General features: G+C 38.9%; 1 protein-coding gene across 3 annotated transcripts in view; it reads left to right on the forward strand.

The window, feature by feature from the left end:
- The first annotated feature begins 6,206 nt into the window (after window positions 1-6,206).
- Window positions 6,207-14,075, forward strand: part of sptbn1 (spectrin, beta, non-erythrocytic 1) — a 289,393-nt gene continuing 281,524 nt past the window's right edge. For 2 of the 3 annotated variants that reach the window (XM_072580913.1, XM_072580911.1), the window contains exon 1: window positions 6,207-6,353. The gene's annotated coding sequence lies outside the window, so the exon portion shown is untranslated. The remainder of the gene's footprint in view (window positions 6,354-14,075) is intronic. The other variant, XM_072580912.1, reaches the window with a different exon arrangement.

Genomic DNA, 14,075 nt, shown 5'->3' on the forward strand with positions numbered 1-14,075 from the left:
TGATATTTCAAACATTGTGTCTCATTTTACTTCCGTTTCATTCACTAATTTCTAAAATAGCTGAAGAGAATAGTAGATTATCATATCTTAAATTGTTGGAAGAATTCTTGTCATGACTATTATTTTATGAACAATGTTCATCATATAAGAAAATCATTAATGAAAAGAGCCCTTAAAATATTGGAAATATCATTAATCATAAAAATGCTATTTTTTTTCTGCAAACATGGCACTATGGTTTAATGCTAAAGCGCTGTCCAGTAAACAAGCCAAGAGTACAAGTCTTCAGCAGTGCCTTTGTTCCAACCGAGACTTTCATCAAAGCTGACTGTGGACAGTCCTGCTCAAGTTACAGGCAGCACAGTGGCTCGGTGGTTAGCACTACAGCTTCACAGCACCAGGGACCAAGGGTTGATTCCAGCCTTCGAGAGTGTGGTGCTGGAAAAGCTCAACAGGTCAGACAGCATCCAAGCAGCAAAAGAATCGACATTTCGTGCATAAGCCCTTCATCAGGAATGCAGATGAAGGACTTATACCCGAAATGTCGGTTCTCCTGCTCCTTGGATACTGCCTGACCTGCTTGTTTTTCCAGCACCACACCCTCGACTCTGATCTCCAACATGTGTAGTCCTCACTTTCTCCTAGTTGATTCCAACCTTGGATGACTGTCTGCGTAGAGTTTGTATGTTCTCCTATTTCTGCTGCGTGCTCTGATTTCCTCCCACAGTCAAAAGATGTGCAGGTTAGGTGGATTTGCCTAGTAAATAGTCAGTGCATACTCAATGAGCCAAATAGCTTCCTTCCAAACTGTAGAGATTATAAATTTCTAACATCTTTAAAATAGGGCTGAAGGGCCTGTACTGTGCTGTTCTGTTCTATGTCTATAATAGGAATGAGACTGGCTAAGAATTTTCTACTTTATAGCAGAAGCTTGGATTAAATATTTCAAAGTGATCATCAGATATGCTTACTAGCCACTTCTGACCTTTCATTAATCTAATTATTTATTCAATTAAAATGCCTTTCTACTGCTTGAAAAATATATTTTCCAATTGTCATGTCTAGCATTCTGTTTTGCTGGAGATGGTAATATAACTGGCAATAAAGTGGACATGGTCAGCATGACCATTTTGACACAAGGGATTAAAGATTCTGTAAGGATCAAAATGCAAGAATAAAACTTCTTGTCATATGGACAGTCAACCTCAAAAGATGATATTATGACAAGTAATCAAAGGTTTTGCCAAAGAAGACAGCCTTTGAGATGAATAGTTCTCAGGGCTAAAAAGATCAACAAGTATTGGGAGAAAGCAGGAACAGGTTACTGCGTTCAATAATCAATCATCATCATTTTAAATGGCCAAGTAGGCTCAAAGAGCTGAATGGCTAAGTCCTGTTTTTTTCCCTATGTTTTAAAGTAAGTCTTAAAGTAGGAAAAAAGATGCAGGGGCAGAAAGCTATAGGTTGGGAATGCCATGGCCTAGAAGATTGAGGACACAACCACCAACTGTGTTGCAATTTGCTCAAAGGGCTAGAATTTAAAAAAATATCTTTTGGAGGATTATGAAGCTGAACAAGATTACAAAGACAGAGGTGGCAAGGCCTTGGAGGAATTTAAGACAGAGAAAATTGAATTTTAAAGTGGAACATTTCTTGACCAGGAGCTGGTTGTTGGTCAGTGAGTACGAAAGTGATAAGTTCGCATGACTTGGCGCAAGTAGAGTCAAGCAGCAGTTTTGCATTACCACAGATTCAAAGAGGGGAAGACCGATCAGGACCACATTAGAATATAAACAAATTAGAGATAACAAGTGTATGGTTGAGGGCTTTAGTAAGCAGATGGACTGAGACATGAATGGAACCAAGGAGTTTCCATTATAAATGTGGAGATAGATATTTTCGCGATGATGTAAATGTATCATTGGAAGTTCATCTTGTGGTTAAATAAGTGGACACCATCTGGTTCAACATCAGACAGTTCCAGGGCCAGGGATGGAGTTGGTAATTAGGAAGGAGTTTGCGGTGGGTACCAAAGACAATAGCTTAAATTTACCCTTTATTTATTTAATCACAGAAACATTTTGTCCATCCATTTCTGAATAAGCAGTCTTACAAGTTAAATACAGTGGAAGAGTTGAGAGAGGTGCTGGTGAGTAGAGCTGGATGTCACAAGAGTATATGTGAAAACTAATGCTGTGCCTTCAAATGATATTGCTGAAGGGCAGCATGCAACTCAGAAAAAGGAGGGTATCAAAAATAGAACCTTGGAGGACACCAGAGGCTATGATGCAGGAGTCGGGGGGGGGGGGGGGGGGGGGGCAATAGCCAAAGCAGGCTATATGCTGGCTTCAATTAGATAGATATAAATAAAACCAAGTGAGTGGCGACTTCCCTACCTCTGAGCCAGGAAACCCAGGTTCAAGTCCCACCTCCTCCATTGTTGTGTAATAATATATCTGATGAGAGGAAAAAAAAATGAGTATAGTACCAACCAGTTACACAATGATAGACAGACATTGGAGGAGAATGGTGTAGTAAATCATTATAAAGGTTGAAGGCAGGTTGAGAAGGATGAGGAAGACGAGATTATCTTTCTCTCAGTCTCACAGGATGCCAATCATTACTTTAATAAGACATCTTTCAGTGGTGGGATTGGTCTTGCATCCTGACTGAATGAACTCAAACATGGAGCTCCCAGAAAGATGGAAAAAGATTGAAGGGTGAAAACAGATGCAGGACTTTAGGAAGAAACACAGAAAAAGACAGTGATTTGTAAGGTCAAATGGATGAAGGGTTCTTTTGGAATAGGGTAATGACAGCATTTTTGAAGAAGAGGGGCAGTACAGGGGAGACAGAAGACAGGGGAGCATTAACAAGATTAAATAACATGGGGACCAGGAAGGGATGCTGATGAGCAGGTATATAATTTGAATAGGATCGAGGGATCAAGACGTGGGTCCCATGAAGAAATTGAGAAGCGCAAGAAGGGAAATAGGAGAGGGAGATGAGTGCAGTGTGATGGAGTGGGGGAAGAACATGACAGGATACTTTAGAGGAGGTGTAAACTGGTGGGCCATGGGAAAGGGGAAAACAATAGCAACAGTTGATCAGGTGGTTTCAATTTTGATGGCAAAAGAAGTCCATAAGCGTCTCTTACATTATTGGAGGTGAGTGTGGAAGAGACAAGGAAGAGGAGTTTTAAAAGATGGTTTGCAGTAAAGAAGCTGGAGATTATCCCTGCATCCCAAGATGTTCCTGAAAATAGTGAATAGGTTTGGTATAGAGTCACAGAGTTGTACAACATGGAAACAGACCCCTTAGTCTAACTCATCCATGCTGATCACATATCCTGAATTAATCTAGTCCCATTTGCCAGTACTTGGCCCATATCCCTCTGAACTCTTCCTATTCATGTACGTGCCTAGATGTCTTTCAAATGTTGTAATTGTACCAGCCTCCACCACTTCTGGCAGCTCATTCCATACACACACCATTCTCTGTATAAAAATGTTGCTCCTTAGGATCCTTTTAAATCTTTTCCCTCTCACCTTAAACCTATGCCCTCTTGTTTTGGACTCCCCAGTCCTGGGAAAAAGACATTGACTATTCACCCTATCCATGCCCCTCATGATTTTATAAACCTCTGTAAGGTCACCCTGAGCCTGCAATTCTCCAGGGAAAATAGCCCTAGCCTTTCAGCTCACTCTCCAATCCCAGTAACATCCTTATAACGTTTTTCTGAACCCTTCCAAGTTCAAAAACATCTTTCTTATAGCAGAGAGACCAGAATTGTATGCAATATTCCAAAAGTGCCCTAACCAAGTGTACCAAATGCCTTCTTCACCAACCTGTCTACTTGTGATTCCACTTTCAATGAACCATGAACCTACACCCCAAGGTCTCTTTGTTTAACAACACTCCCTAGGCACTAAAGCAGAATCCAATAAGGTTTTAATTTGGTCCAGTAGATCTGGCAGTCAAAATGTGTCACCTGCTAAATGGAGCTCTACCAATGGAATAGTCCAGGTGAGAGTGAGTAATGGTTTTAGTAGGGACTGTAGTATCAAAGGTCTAAGTGAGGGCATGGTTGAACAAATCAGTAAGTGCTCCAATGATATGGTGAACCAATATTAGAGTTGGGATTTTTAAAGAGTTCTCCTCCACTCCCACAACCCTCCAAGATATCTGTACTAACATTTCCAGCAATCCTGATTTAATTTGCTCCAACACTGGTGGTCATGCCTTCAACTATTAAGCCCAAAGCTTTGGCACATTCTCCCTCAACCTCTATTCCGCCTCTTTTCTCCTTTAAGCTGATCCTCAAAACTTACCTCTTTGACAAAGCTTTTGGCTATCGGTACTACATTGCCTTATGCGATTTGGTGTCATATTTTGTCTACAACGCTCCAGTTTCAATGCTCCATCTTGGGATTTTACTTTACATTAAAGGTTGAAATCATGGAGGATGAGATTTATCTCCATTTATAATCTCAAAGATGATTAATGTTATTTTTCCAAAAACTTGACCACTCTCGAGTCTGCATGAATCAAGAAAGCAAAGATTTTATGCAATGCGAGAGAGAAGATCTTGATTACTCAGAGTACTTCTCAATAATAGTTTACTGCATATACTTATAATTATCTAATTCACGAAGGCCCTTGTTATCCCAAACTTCAGCCTTTGATCTGCTGACTTCCATAGTGTCTCAACTGTGATTTTTGGCCTTCAGTTCCCCTCATCTCTTTGCATCGCTCTTTGGGAAGAGTAATAAATTAATTCTTGAATCACTTGCTACGTGAAACAACATATTTTCTACCTTTAGTTTTGGCAAAAATTGACTTCTTTTCTAATCAGACCTTTGTATTTTAGAACTAAATTTCTGCAAGTATGTTTGTGCTTTCTCAAAGATAGGTGAGCTGGTTTTGTAAAATGCTTTCAAGAAATGTTTACAAATGCAGTTAAAGGGACATGCATCTCTAATTATTACCAGTTTCATTATTTCCATGATGTTGGATTTTCAACCATTTTTGCTTCTTAAAGTTTACTTTATTTCTTTTTTGCCCTACAACGCTTAAGTCACAGAAAATGTGGAATTTGTTAATTTACCAAATGAGGATCATAGACAGCCTCAATTAAACGCGTTAAGTATGTTAACGACCTAAACCCGAAGAAGTAAACCTGAAATTCTGTAGCTCAAATTTTCTGTTCTGAATCAGAATCCGTACTTCTGACCAAGATCAAACTAAACGTTGCCCCACTTTAAAGAAGTTTTCCATGTGAACCTTCGGGCTAGGAGCCTTCGCAATCCAGGCCGCTCAATCCAGGAATCTGCACAGGCAAAGATTAATTATTTTGGAGCATTACACGTGAGAAAATGCCTACAAAAACATAACTACTTGCAAATAACTACTGTGTTTTGGAACCATGAGCAATATAAACACAAATGCCCTAATTTTTTTAAAACTTAAAAAAAACTCTCCCATGGGAACAACGTGTGATGCTCCAAAAGGTTACTTTTAAAAATTGAATAAGGAATCTCCTTACAATAGTTGTGGTCCACTGGTGTACTTATGTAATAATTCTACACGAAGGTTACAGTATTGGAAGCCATTCTTCGTGATTTTGAATTTCTCTATCAAATCTTCTTCCAACCTTCGCTTGATACAAAAGCCTCAGCTGCTCCAATCCTTCTCTGTAACTGAAGTCCTGCTTCGGAGACCATTCTCACAAATCTTTTCTGCAGCTTCTCTGTAATGACTTCCTAAACCGTGGTACCCAGAATTGGTTATGATACTTCATTAAATTATCTGGCTTTCAACCTCTCTGCGCCTATTGATAACAATAAAATATATAGTTTTTATTAACCGCTCATATATTAAAATTCTACCATCGGTCTCCTCTGGAGCAGTCAACCAGTTCCATGATAATGGTCGAGACTAAAGCGTTAATTTTGGAGAAAACCGTTGGCCACGAGCTGGGCGAGATCCTGGCTACAGCCTCGCGAGGCCGCTTCACCCACACGCGGCGGCGGTTTGTTTATCCCTCCGCCGCAGCGCTGGGCGCCATCGGATCCCGCGAGGCCGCCAACACTGCAGCCTCCGCCCAGAGTCGGCACCGTTCTGGGCTGAGTGTCCAACGCGGGGGCCGTGCACATTGCTGCTGTTGGATGGAATGGAGTGAGGTGACGCTGATTCCTGTCCCCGCCCAGGCCCGGCCCAATCCACCCATCCCCTGCTTGCTGCCTGTGTCAGTGCCTCTGCTTTTGCTCCACGGTGCGGATTGTTTCAGCCTTGGCTCTGGCTCCGGCTCCGGCTCCTGCAGCTTCACATTAATCGCTTCTCTCCGGGTAAAGGTGGGTATTCTTCACCGGGCAAGAACGCTGAGTGGGAAACAGGTCGTATCCAGATCCATTATTTAATTTATGCAGATACATCTCGATTGAGTAGAGCAAGGTATATTGCTGTTTCATTTAAACGAGATGAGTGTGAAGGTGAAGTAGAGAGAGAGAGAAGCCTGAGGTGGGAATATCTGCGGCATCTGACGATTCTCAGTAGCTTTCAGCCAGAGCAGATGGATTTGTTTAATATGTAAGCGTCCTCAACCTGCGTTCGAAGATGAGCTTATTTCCTTTAATTTATTCTGGGATTCGTAGCTGGTGTCCAAGTTTGAGTCTTGTGGATGCCTATCGTTTATTTTTCTCCTCGTTTATCTAACGGTACAGATGTAAATAGGCGTGGCCGCGCGGATCTCGGGCTGCGATCGGAATACGAGCTGTTGAATGCGCGAAAAACTCAGCGCTTTGGTTTTCATTTTCTGATTGCAGCCGTCTCATAAATGGAATTTGTATAGAGAATCTGAGTGTTTTTCAATTTTGCAGCAATCGTATTTTGTTTTAAACGAAAACCCTTGTAGGTCTGAGATTTTTCCCGTAAATGAGCCTTTAGTCTGTTTTTTTTTGTTTAGTTGTCAGTAACATTTAAAGGTAATCAGCAGTGTAAAGCGTGGAAAGTTGCGCATTTTGCCATAGTGAATTGGTAATGAGGTGGGGGTGGGAGTGGTGGTCATAACGCGATGCTTCATTATGGATCGCAATGCTGCAACCCGAATGCGGTGCTTGGGTTTAGCTTGCAGCTGCATTCCATATTCAGCTGCACTGTAGGATAGATTTGTCAGGGTGGGGTTAGATGCAATGTGAGTAATTAAAATGTATGGATTTGCAATTGGAAAACAAGCTTGATGACATTTTGAGAATGCAGAACTAATTATCCTGTTGATTGTACTGTACAGTACTGTACCGTCTCCACCATTTCCAATGGCGTACACAGAGGGGCAGTAAAGGCATCCTTGGTTTTTCGCATCCCCTCTATTTCCTTAATCAAAATGAACTCATTACCGACCCTATTAACGCTTTAAGGTATATAATAAACTTACATGTGAAATTTGACCTGCCGGGCTCTTCCCGATTTTGGAATTTTGTTGGACGTCCCAAATCGAATATTGAATAAATTATTCGAACGTGGTCTTGAAATGATGTTCTCAAGGTTCATTTTGTGGTTTGGGTTTTAAGGTCAGCAGAAAGGACAAAAACATGCTTTTTAAAAAAATAATACTCTGAAATAACCGAAATAATAAAATTGTTAACGGATAACTCCACTAACCATTGCGTTATTTGACGAGTACATGCGGGTCGTACATAAGCGCAGCTAAAATTGCCGTAATTATACATTTTAAAAATGTGCCCTTGTGCACAGAACGCTGTTACTGCATGACTTGTTAAATAAGGCAGCATCAAGTTCCATGGCAATATTTCCTACCCATTCTCTTTACGCTAGAGCCTACGTTGCTGCTGAAACTACAGTGATAACTCTGGATATAATTTTATTTTCTGCTTAACATGCATCTCTTCCAGTGTCCACTTTATTTTCTTGCTGATACACCACAGTAAGTATATTAAAATGTTCTTGATCGACAGGGATGTAATGACGGTTAATTTGGGAATTTCGTGGCTATCCTTAAAACTTAGCCTGAAAATATTATCACTTAGTGTTGATACACTCTGCAAGACATTAACATAATATTAAATTTGCAAGTTCTTCTAAGCAGAGTCTCAACTCTGCTTTATGACTACTACCACCGCCTTTATAATTGACCTATGAAGACATCAGATCTATGTAATGTGTTGATTGGATGTCTTTTCACCATCTTACTTACCAAACAGTTGTTTGGCATTCTCTTCAAAATCATATTTCTCAATCTGTTCCACCAACTACAACTGCTTTTGAATTCAAGATCTACTTTATAGTGATCCAGAAACTAAATATAAGCAGTGTTCATATTGTCTGATGACCAATGTCATTTGGATAAATCTGATTTGACCGATTCAAATTTTGTTCAGTTTTTTTGGGTCAAAGTAGTTCGACATGCCGTGTTTGGATTGGCTGTGATTTTATTTGGAAATGGCCAATATGCACATCATTATAATTAAGAAACTTTACATTCATTTAGAAATAACTTAATGGCAATTATTTCAATATATTTGAACTTACTTCTGCAAAATCCTTGTTTTTTGTGTTCAGTAATAAGCAAGTAAAACCATAATTCAGGTTTTCATACGCTTGTCTTCATTGCTGAGATTTTGGGTGTAGGCAATGGGACATCATGTTGAGACTGTACAGGATGTTGGTGAGGCTTCTTTTGGAGTACTGTTTACCGTCCTAGTCACCCTGCTATAGAAAGGTTACTATTAAACAGAAGGTTCAGAAAAGATTACCAGGGTATTGCCAGGAATGGAGTGTTTTGAGTTATAAAAATAGGCTGTGACTTCCTTCACTTGCATGTAGGAGGTTGAGGTGCAACCTTACTGAAGTTTATAAAATCATGAGGGGCATGGATAATTTGAATGACAAGGGTCTTTTCCCTAAAGTGGGGGAGTTCAAAATTAAGAGGCATATTTTAAAGGTGAGAGGGAAGGACATTAGGGGCAACCTTTCTCCACAGAGTGGTTAGTGTGTGGAATAAAATGTCAGAGGAAGTGGTTGATGCTGGTACAGTTACAATGTTTAAAATACATTTGGATAAGTACATGAGAAGGAATGTTTTGGAGGGATATGGGCCAAATGTAGGCAGGTGCGACTAGTTTTGTTGTGCACCTGTTCGGTGTGGATTAGTTGGACTTAAGGATCTGTTTCCATTCTGTATGACTCGATCTTGTAATTTCCATTGATGTAGGATTTCTTGTGTGTGATTGTTGTTGGAATATACATGGGGTTTGGGGAAAAGCATGGATATACTGCTAGAGCTTTACTCATGCTTTGTAATGTCCTCTTACTTTTTATGTATTGTTGCTATTTTGCAACACATTGTTATTTGTGTTACATAATATGCTTCTAAATGGCTTGCTTGTTGCATTCTGTAATCTTATTGTTGGAAAACTGATATATTCAGTCCTGCTCCAGTATTGATTCCATTGGAAGTTTAGTGCATCAAAACTCTTTTAAAATGTCAAACTCTATAATTCTGCTGAGTGAGGGGGATCCATATAAGTCATAAACATACTAATTATATGGCTAGGCCATTTGACTCCCCAAGCCTGCTCTGTCATTGAATAATATCGTAGCTGATCTGAAGTGGCCTCAACTCCATTTCCTGACTACCCCAATACCATTTGACTTCCTTGTTGTTTCTATCTTAAAATATTCAGTGACCCTATCTCCACATGGACTCCTAGCCAACTGAGAGGAAAAAATTATCTCTATCTCCAAACAAATGGTAGACTTATTAGTTTTAATGCCTGTCCCCATATTCGATTCTGTCCCTCAAGAGGGAAACATCCTTCCAGCATCCACCTTGTCAAGTCCCTGCAGGATGTTATGTGTTTCAGTAAGTTCACCTGTGGTTCTTATATAACATTTCCCTTGCAATAAATAACAATAACTCATTTGCTTTCCTAATCATCTGCTGTGTCTGCATACAGACATTTTGTGATTCCTGTACCAAGACACCCAGCTCCCTCTGCACCTCAAAGTTCTGCGGTGCCTCTATTTACAGGATATGCACTTCTTCATGTATCTGAGAATGCAGTTTTGGCAAGGTCTGAAAAAAAAATTGTATATTGAATATTGCATTCTTCATTAGTCTACCAAAAGCAATACATTCCATTATTTTAAAAAAGCAATACTTTACAACATTATTTTGTTCACTGCCTGGTATTTTACAGTAAGTGAATGATTAAACTTTACTTAGAAACAAACCCAGAGAAATATATTGCTGGAAATGGAACTCTATCCTATTTCATGTATATAGAATGTTGGTATTGGTCACTACCTGGTTTCCTTTAACATGGTGAGGTTCAAGTTCTTTCCATTGTACTCCAGCAAATGTGCCTTAATTTGAACACCTCTTTGACATCAGTGTATGATTTTCACTTATGATATCAGTCAGTGTGCAAACCAAAGCTAATATTAGTCATTCCTGAGATTTTCTGAATTAAAAGTTAACTAGCTTCACCTTAGAGATGTAATGTGGGATGGCCTTTAGGAACTGGATTGTGACTTATTTCCAAACAACTGGTGGGAAAAAAATGTCTGTGCCCCAGTATAAACTGGATTTGAAACCAGTTGGAGGTAAAATGTTGGGCTTTGCCACTTACCTTTCCTGAATTCAACTTTTTTGTGGGATAAAAATCAACCTTAATTTCGACCAGTATGAGCAAATTTCACTTTGTTTTATTAATTTTATCAGAAATGAAATTTTGTACCAATTTACAAATCTTCATTTAAAATAATATTTCTGTAAATCACAATTTATTATCAATCTTAATATTGTTTGCTCACCTGTTCATGCAAACCAATGAATTGGGAACAGAAAGCCTCTCAAGCCTGCTCTGTCATTTAGTAGGATCATAGTTGATGTGTTTGTGTTGCAAATTCAGACTTCCATCTATTCCAGATAACCTTTTGATTCCCTTGCATAACAAGAGTCTGTCTACCTCCGCCACCTCTGAGGCAGAGAATACCTAAGTTGTGCATCCCTCTGAGAATAATATTCTCCTCACCTATCTCCTAAAAACAGTCCCTGCTGCCAGAGCTTTCTCACTTGTTCAGTATTCCTAACATTTCTGACTAATGAAAGTTAATAGACATGTGCCATGTCATGTCTCTACTTCAGATTCCAGCAGCAATCTAGAGAAAACAGGAAATCACTAAAGTCTCTCATTTTCCCCATTATACCTCTATTACATTTATTGGCCCTCAGTACTGTCCACACCATTACTCTTTAAACCTTTGGTCTGGTTTGTTGCCTATCATGAACTTCGTGACTTCTTTGGTCCTACCATCCTGATTTCTTTAGGGCTTTCTATTCACCAGAATTAGTCTAATTCTATCTTAACTCTTATACTGTGAGTGACTTAAAATTATAAATCTATAAGAGAAGGTGCTGTGGGACATAAACATGTTTTCTTTTATTAGACCTATTGTTGTATACAAAATTGAACTTGATAAAATTTCAATAAAAGCAGAAAATTATAACTAAGTGTGGCCTGAAAAATGTATTCCAATCACCATGGTTCCCTGACTAGCTAATGTTTTATCATTAGTTAAATTGAAGTTTGTAAATAACTGAAAGCCAGACCTGTAACTCACCCAAGCATTCGGGCTCTGCAGCAAATTATGCTTGAAGTCGACTTGGGTTTATAACTTTATGGCATGATTATATACTGTGCAGTATAACCTATAGTGGTGCTGTCATTTATAAAATATGTATTCTGTGACTATCACCACTAATGTACATAATATCTTGCATCAAGTACACAGTCCAAATGTAGCATTGACTGTCTAAATAAAAATAAGACGAAAAGAATTATATATGACTTTTGCAAAGTCATCTGTTTTACTAAAAGTCAGGAAAATGTATGTCTCTGACCCTATTTAGATTAGCAGATATATATACATATAGCAGGAGCAGGCCATTCAAGCCTGCTCTGCCATTCATTAATATGATTTGTTTGTGATCTCAGCATGAGCCTCTTGTCTGTCTGCACCACTCCCTCAAACACACACAGTCCTTGATTCCCTTGCCTATCAAAAATCTACCTATCTCAGCCTTAAATAAATTTAATGATGCAACTTGTGGAAGGGAATTCCACAGACTAACCATCCACTGATATTAAACAGATCTCCTCATCTCACTCTTAAAAGGAATAATGGAGACCTCATTTAGATTACTTAGTGTGGAAACAGGCCCTTCGGCCCAACAAGTCCACACCGCCCCGCTGAAGCGCAACCCATCCATACCCCTACATTTACCCCTTACGGACAATTTAGCATGGCCAATTCACCTGACCTGCACATCTTTGGACTGTGGGAGGAAACTGGAGCACCCAGAGGAAACCCACGCAGACACGGGGAGAACGTGCAAACTCCACACAGTCAATTGCCTGAGGTGGGAATTGAACCCAGGTCTCTGGCGCTGTGAGGCAGCAGTGCTAACCACTGTGCCACCGTGCACCTAGTTCTAGTTTATCGCCCCTAGTTCTAGTTTCTCGTAAAGGGAGTGATATCTCAGTAAGACCATCTCTCGTTCTTCCAAATTCCAATGTTTAAAGAAGCGACCTATACAACATTCATAAGATAAGCCCTTTGACCCAGGAATAAGTCAAGCGATCATTTTCTGAACATTTCTAATGTTGTCTTCAAGCATGAAATTTTATAAAAATGTTGCAATCTGCACAATTTTCCCATGAAAAGCAATCAAAACATTGGTTGGCCTGAAGCTACTTTTAGTACTAGATTTTATGGTCAAAAAAGAAGGCCATTCTGAGTTGTTTGAACAGAACGATTCATTGTGCATTATATGATATGACATTTGTGACCTTTATAAAATAGTTTATCATTCAGCTTATGGTGACCAATACCACTGGAAAACGTACCAGTAATTGATCTGAAAAATGGTATGGCAGTACATAAAAATGTCCCATCCATTAAAATGCATATTAATCTTAAAATGCTGATGACTTTCAAATTGCAACCAAAAACTAACTAGCATGCTCCTCTCATCTACAAAAATTGACTAAGTTAGCTGGGTGACATGAGGCTGCATTTGATTTTCGCAATTGTCTTTGAAATGTACATTAGCAAAACTTAAACTTTGCTTTTACTATATATTCAGGATTTTAAAATATGTCACATATTTTGAAATTCTTACAGACATTTGAAATAAGTGAATCAACTTTTATATATGAATGAGCATTTGTTTGACCAGCTTAAGTTCTGAATCTTGGCTTATTCATCTCCTTTTGTTTCATAGAGTCCTGATGTAACTCCTTCAAAATTGGTCACACGTTTCAGTTGGAAATATGAAAGTTTATAAACAGTGAAGTGGGGGTTTTCAGGAGACGATGAGAGATTTCCAGAGCAGGATGAAGTTTGAAATGCAACCTAAATTCATGTTCATTCATTTGCATTTCTTTTGTTTCCAAAGTTACCTGAAGTGGCCTATTTCCACACTGTAGGGAATCTAACCTAATCTAATCAAGAATATTTGCGTAGTGTACTCTTAATTAATATTATCATGTTGAGGTTTCAGAGGATATTCAGAACTTTTAATATTTTGTTAACATTATTGCTTTCCATTTTTACATGGTCTTGTTGCATGTTCTGTTATCTAAGACTTGCAGCTGTATTTTAATTTCCCCCATAGCTATTTTAGTATTGTATCAGGAAAATATGGCACCCATTTTATCCTTCTGATGAGCAAAAGTTCCTCTTGTCAACTTGAAATTTCATCTGTTGTTTAGCACACTTCTGTTTTGTTTAATGATTTAGTCAACCTAGATTGTCATTACTTCGAAGGAATTGTGCAAGTTGATCATTCAGGATCGCCTCCACAAAGTCGTTGGTCTGTTGTTATTTTACAGATAGTCCAGTTCATTCCTCATTAATCACATTGGTCTTTCTTCAACTTCTTGTAAAATAATTTGTCTGTACTAGGCTATATCTGCTTTGGCACCCTTTAAAATAGGCCTTTCTAATTTACTGTTTTCCAATGAATGTCATTGTTTCATAAATCTTGAAAG

The sequence above is a fragment of the Chiloscyllium punctatum genome, chromosome 11, assembly GCF_047496795.1.
Source record: "Chiloscyllium punctatum isolate Juve2018m chromosome 11, sChiPun1.3, whole genome shotgun sequence".
Lineage (NCBI taxonomy): Eukaryota > Metazoa > Chordata > Chondrichthyes > Orectolobiformes > Hemiscylliidae > Chiloscyllium > Chiloscyllium punctatum.